Here is a 6,703-nt window from a genome sequence, read left to right on the forward strand (position 1 = left end):
GAGGGGTTCTGTGACTCATACTTGTCCTGCTACAATTGGTCTTAATGGTGGATCATCTGGGTTTTTGTGCACTTTTGGCAGACCAATTATAGTCGGAGTAACTGGATGGTCAACACTGAAGAAATTATACAATTCTTGGCCAATCCTACGTTCCATGAGAAGCTCATAGATTTGATCATTCACCTGCTTCACCTTTTTCTCCTGCAAGGCTTGTGTTATAACCTCAACACCAGTTGTTGCATTTTAACAGATTAAAATTTGTTTATGTTTCGGATGTATGTTGTTGAAATTCATGGTGGCTAACTCAGGATATACTACTTAAATTGTGTTCGCTCTACCTGAGTTGCCTTCAGCAGCCAAGGAGTTTTCTTTTTTCTTCTTTCTTTTTTATGAACATAGACATAGGGCAGATGAAAGTGAATGTGATTATATTGCTCAGCTAAGCACTTATTTTCATAGGTCGGTGAATGGGTGCCAGTTCACCACTTTCAAAAGGCTGGCAGACCTTTTGGTGAGGGAACAAGCCCTTAGCATTTTGCCTGAGGACATGAAAATCTGGTCGGCAGATGAGGAGTGTATCTCTGCAAATGAGCTGGGGAGAAAAGGGGATCTGTACTTGGGAAGCAGGGCACCACTGCAGAAGAAGTGGATACCCAGTGCTGCACATGGATATAAGGGAACCCACGATAGGCAGCCAAACCACCCCAACAGAGTCCACCAGTAAAAGGGGAAGCCACTAGTTCAGCTACATGGTCAGGATCTGGGTTTAGATGTTTTAAATGTAACCAGAGAGGCCATGTAGCATACAAATGTCCACTGAAGCAAGGTGGGGGAAAAAAGGTGAGGAAGTCAGGAAGTGCAAATAACAGTATGCCAGTGGTAAGTTGTCTGGAAACATTAGGGGTACCAAACTATCACCAAAGGTTTTTATCCTGTCTTAACAGATGAGAAACAGGCCACTGCCAAGAGAGAGACACATTCTCTGACATAACCATTGTGAAGCCCGTAATGGTAAAGGAGGACCAGTACTTCCTTGGGCAGTCCACTCCAGTCAAAGCTTTAGAAAGGACTCCATTCCAAATACCTTTGGCCAGGGTTCATCTTGACTGGGAGGGTGGAAAAGATAGCAAGCAAGTAGGTTTTTTTGGGGGATATCCCTGCAGATGTCATAATATGGAATGATTTTGATAATGCAGTAACTTGTGTGCATGCAGTTACAAGTAGTCAGGCTTGGAGACAGGCATGTGGGCCTGGTAGCCTGAGGAAGACCCAGAGAGACCCCACACCTGAATTCAGGGCTGGTAATGTGGGCTATTTCAGGGATGTAGCTACTCTATAGCAGTGAGTCTGAAGGTGAGCCACAGCTGCTGATAGGTACCGATGTTCCCTTGGACAGGGTGACTGCAAGGGCAGATGTGAGTGGTAGTACCCAGTCTGACAGTGTCAGAAGATACCAGATGTCCTGTAGAAGGGGAGCTGGGAAGGGTCACAAAAAAGAGTTGAGAAAAGCTCAGCTCTCAGACACTACATTATGATGCTTGAGGGAGGTAGCTAAGGAGGCACCTGATTCTCAAGGAAAAGGGGAGTCTGTATACTGAATCAAAGGATTACTGCACAGAGAGTGGATCTCTGAGGGAGAGCTAGAGGGTGAGGTAATACAGCAGTTGTTAGTGTCCAGAGCTTACCATCTGGCACTTCTAGCTATAGCCCATGACATTCCTTTTGCCAGTCATATGGGCAGAAAGCATACCAAGGGACATATTATGCAGAACTTTTATTGGCCTGAGATTGCAAGGGATGTAACGGGGTACTCCAGAACCTGTGAACAGTGCCAAAAAGTATGCAACTCAGAAGACAAGTGCAAAGCTCATTTGATGCCTTTGCCTGTGATTCAGGAGCCATTTCATAGGCTAGCTATGGATATTGTGGGGCCTCTGAGTACCTCAAGTTCCACAGGAAAGAAATATATCCTAGTGGTAGTAGATTATGCTACTAGATATCCTGAGGCTGTGGCTATGTCCTCCATTGAGGCAGAGAAGGTGGCAAATGCTTTGTTAGATATTTTCAGCAGGGTAGGTTTCCTGAGAAAAATACTGACTCACAGAGGTACCAATTTCATGTCAGACCTACTGTCTTGTCTGTGGGAGTGCTGTGGGTTGAAGCACCTAAAGACTACCCCTACCACCCCTAGACGTATGGTTCTGAAGTGAGGTTAAACTCTATACTGAAGACCATGCAAAGGGCATTTGCAGACCAGTTTAACAGAGAATGAAACAAATATTTGCCCCATCTGCTGTTTGCATACAGAGAGATACTCCAAGAATCCACTGGTTTTTCACCATTTGAGTTGCTGTATGGGCATTAAGTGAGGGGGCCCTTGGATTTGTTTTGTGATGAGTGGGAGTGTGGATCCCACAAGGAGTGTGTTGTGGCATATATCCTAAACCTCGGGACAAGGCTTATGGAGCTCATGGACTTGGCCCAGAAGAACCTAGCAGGAGTCAAACAGCAGGAAAAGGTCTGGTATGACAAGAATTCTTGAGCCTGAGAGTATGCTGTGGGACAGCAGGTTATGGTGCTTATTCCAGTCAGACATAATAAGCTGCAGGCAGCGTGGGAAAGACCCTTCAAAGTGGCAAGGAAGGTCAGTAATGTTAACTGCATGGTAAAACTACTAGGCAGGAGGCAGGGGCACAAACTGTACCATATTAACATGATGAAGCCTTATCATGATAGGGAGGGCCTTGTGCTGAGTATTTGCAGTGGGTGGCAAGAGGAGTCTGAGGGGGATCTGGTGACTGATCTGTTCAGTAATGCTCAGACCGGCACCTCAGTGGAAGGGGTAGCAGTATCCCAGCAGCTATCTCCTACCCAGGTTAGAGAATTCAGAGCAGTGTTACAGATGTTTGGGGACATTTTCACTGGGAATCCTGGGTACACCCACCTGGTGCAATACCATGTGGATAAAAGACCCTAAAGACCTATCAAGCAGGCCCCTTACAGGGTGCCTGAGTGAGTCAGACAGACTCTGAAGGAGGAGATACAGGAAATGTTGGAACTGGGAGTAATCCAGAAGTCCAACAGTCCATGGGCCTCCCCAGTAGTGCTGGTACCCAGGAAGGATGGCAGTACCAAGTTCTGAGTGGACTACAGAAAACTAAACAGTCACACAGAGTCATATGCTTACCACATGCCTAGGACAGATGAAGCCTTAGAGCAGCTGGGTGGGGCTAAGTATCTGACCACTACTGATCTGACCAAGGGCTATGGGCAAGTGCCCTTGACTCCCAGTGCTAGAGAGAGCTCATCCTTTGTGATTTTTTTCAATTATATGGGTTCATGAAGATGCATTTTGAATAAAAAATGCCCCAGCAACATTCCAGAGGCTGGTAAATCATATCCTAGCAGGATCATGAGATTATGCCCTTGCTTACCTGGATGATATTGCCATCTACAGCCATTCTTGGCAAGAGCACCTTCAGCATGTCAGGGCAGTCCTGGGCAGACTGAAAAAGGCAGGGTTGACCATTATTCCCAGTAAGTGTCAGGTGGGTATGACAGAGGTCTCCGGCCTAGGACACAGAGTGTGGAGCGGTAAGATCAGGCCAGAACCTGCCAAAGTGGAGGCTATTCAGGCATGGTCTGCCCTTGTTGCTAAACAGCAGGTTAAGGCATTCTTGGGGACAGTGGGATAATATAGAAAGTTTGTTTCAAATTATAATACAATAGCTGCTCTCCCCACAGACCTGATTAAGTAAAACAGGCCAGATACAGTTGTGTTGACCCCAGCCTGCAAGCAGGCATTCCAAAAAACTTACAGAGGCTTTGGGAGGACCCCCTGTGCTAAGCCAGTCCAGATTACAGCAAATAATTTGTTGTACGGATGGATGCTTCAAACAATGGGGTAGGGGTTGTACTCAGCCAGGTTTCCTCATAAGGAGAAGAGCACCCTGTTGTACATCTCAGTTGTAGACTCCAATGTAGAAAGCGAATGCCTAGCCATAGTATGGACACTGCAAAAACTTCAGCCCTATCTGTATGGAAGGAAATTCACAGTGGTTACAGACCACAATCCCTTAACATGGCTACATTGAGCCAGCCAGAAAAATGACAAGTTATTACAGTGGAGCCTAGAGTTGTAGGTATATGACATGACAGTGCAGAACTGTAGTGGGGTCAGCAATGCCAATGCAGATGGGCTGTCAAGACAGGGTATGGGTTAATGTGTTCCCAGACAGGCTCATTTCTCTCAAGCAATATTCCTCCAGGGTCTCTTAAAAAATAGCTTGAGTCTTCAAAGGATGGAGAGATGTGATGATGTGAGATAGTGTCAGCTATGCTGGGGGGGGGGTAGGGCAGTGCATGTGTAACATATGCCAGCATAGCTAGCTGGAGCTTTGTAAATAATTATATGTGGATTTGAATAGCAAACTGATTTGTACAGATTCTTGTGTTAAAAATGTATTTGTAAAGTTGCTCATGTTATCTGTGAAAAGCCTGGGCTGGGATCCTGATCTATTGTCCTTAGTGCTGAACTAAATGCTACCCTGCAGTGCTAGAGAATAGCTTGTTAGTTTCTACAGGAAAGGTGGAAGTGTGGGATTACTTTACAATTTCCAGATGTTGCAATAAACCTTAGCTATAGTTCTATACATGCATTGCGACACATCAGTGCCAGATTCTGGCTCAGCTTCTAGTGAGAGGGTAGTTTGGGAACCACAGAGTCAGGTGACCAGATGTGATGTTATTCCGTAGCCAGCACTGAAATTGTATTTGAAATCTAGTGAGAGATGGGAGGAGTGCACTCTGTTTTTGGACCTGACAAGACACTCATCCATTTCCATCTTGCTTTGCTTTAGTAAGGAACTGGGGAACAGTAATTCTTCAGTCAGTTAAAAAATATAGTGAGATTAGTTAAATGTTGCTTTTTTCTGCATTTGTATGAGTCTTTCCATCTGTGTTATTTTTTGTATTTCCTGTGATTGAAACTGTGGTGTTTACTGTAAATAGATATTCAGTACTTTCATTTTTTTATTGGTTATTATTAAATATATCTAACCTTTCATTGTGGCTGGTCTTTTAGAAAATATTTAACCTTTGAGAGTACTTGCACTTATTTAGTGTCACTGTGACTCCACATTCCTGCAAGTTTTGCTGCTAGGTTAAATACTATAATTTGTATAAGTATTAATTTTACTAAGTGTACCTGGGTACCCTGGTAAGATCCTTAAAGTAGCTGGATTTGGGTGATCTGGTGGCAGTAAATCTACCTTATAGTCTGGGTGGAGGTGGCAGAGTGGGTAAGCTGTGCCAGCCTTTCCCAGGTGTGTGTGTGTGTGTGTGTGTGTGTGTGTGTGTGTGTGTGTGTGTGTGTGTGTGTGTGAAAATCAAATCTCACAGAGAGTTTGTGTGATAGCTACTTTGAACAGGGACACTGAGAGCATTGATTTCACAGACAGGGTGATGAAGGACTTGGCCTGGAACACCTGGCTAAGGACTCAGCTCTATAGTGCTCAGTGGGGAGTCTTATTTTGGGGCCTAGAGAGAAAGCCCATCCCAGGACTAGAGTGTGCAGTCTGTATGTGCTCTTAAAAAGAAAGTGTACTTGGTGCACAGGGCTGCAACTGAAAATACTGTGTGTCTATTTTTCTCACAGTGAATGCTCCCCACCAGTGTCAGTGGTAAGGACTGAGGTTCCTTGATCACTGGCCCAGAGGAGAGATGTCACAGATCTATTAACTGCTACTGCAATTTTTTTTTGTTACATATTGTAACTTTCTGTTCTGCTTCTAATATAAGCAGCTTACTGCCTTTCTGTTCCATTTTCACCTGTGCAGTGCCTGTAAATGGTCCCTTTTAATCAGTGTACTATCTGGCAAAAAATGTAAAGTAAATAAATAAAAATATTTTATGATCAAATAAAGTCAAACATCTGGATCACAGTTTGAAATACAAACTTCAAAATGCAAAGATGTTTTAGTCAAAATGGCAACATTATTTTTAGACTTACATTTTGTCATTATAAGATGAAAAAAAATGTAACCTGCATGCATTTTAGATCCCACAAAAGACACTTATATCTAGTAACAAACTGCATAAAAAAACTGAAATGTAAGCATAGCTTTCAACCTTCCTTCTCCAGCATGAGGAAAATTAGCCCTTGTAATGTGGAACAAATTGGCAAAATGTGGAACACATACTAACGGCTTACTAACAACTTCAAATAGCAAGGTCATAGGATAGCTTACTAACAATCTCAAATAGGAAGGTCATAGGATGGTCAGAATATGCTGGTTTTATTTATAAAAATATATTTAAATGAATTAACATGATTAATTTATATTTAACATGGATATCAGTTAAAAAATTCTTAACACTGAATGTGTGACAAACCTTTCAATGTGGAACTCTGAGGAACATGAACTTTTTAAGACCTCAAGTACATTCCTTGTAGTGAGGTACACTTGAGAGGTATGAATGTAAGAGTTAAATATAAAACAGAGCCAGATCACAGTTATAATCAGCACTGTATACACGTGTGTATAGGGTGAAGAGTTAATTTTATTCCTCCAATAAATATCTGAATCTTTAAAATATTAACTAACACAAAAAATATTAAAATTTCCACAGCACTCAAGGATTCCATGTTAACCCCCACCCCCATCTGACTGTCACCAACTTCACATTAGGATCAAGTGTGAGC

Source organism: Protopterus annectens, chromosome 2.part0, assembly GCF_019279795.1.
Source record: "Protopterus annectens isolate FY-2018-M chromosome 2.part0, PAN1.0, whole genome shotgun sequence".
Classification (NCBI taxonomy): Eukaryota; Metazoa; Chordata; order Ceratodontiformes; family Protopteridae; genus Protopterus; species Protopterus annectens.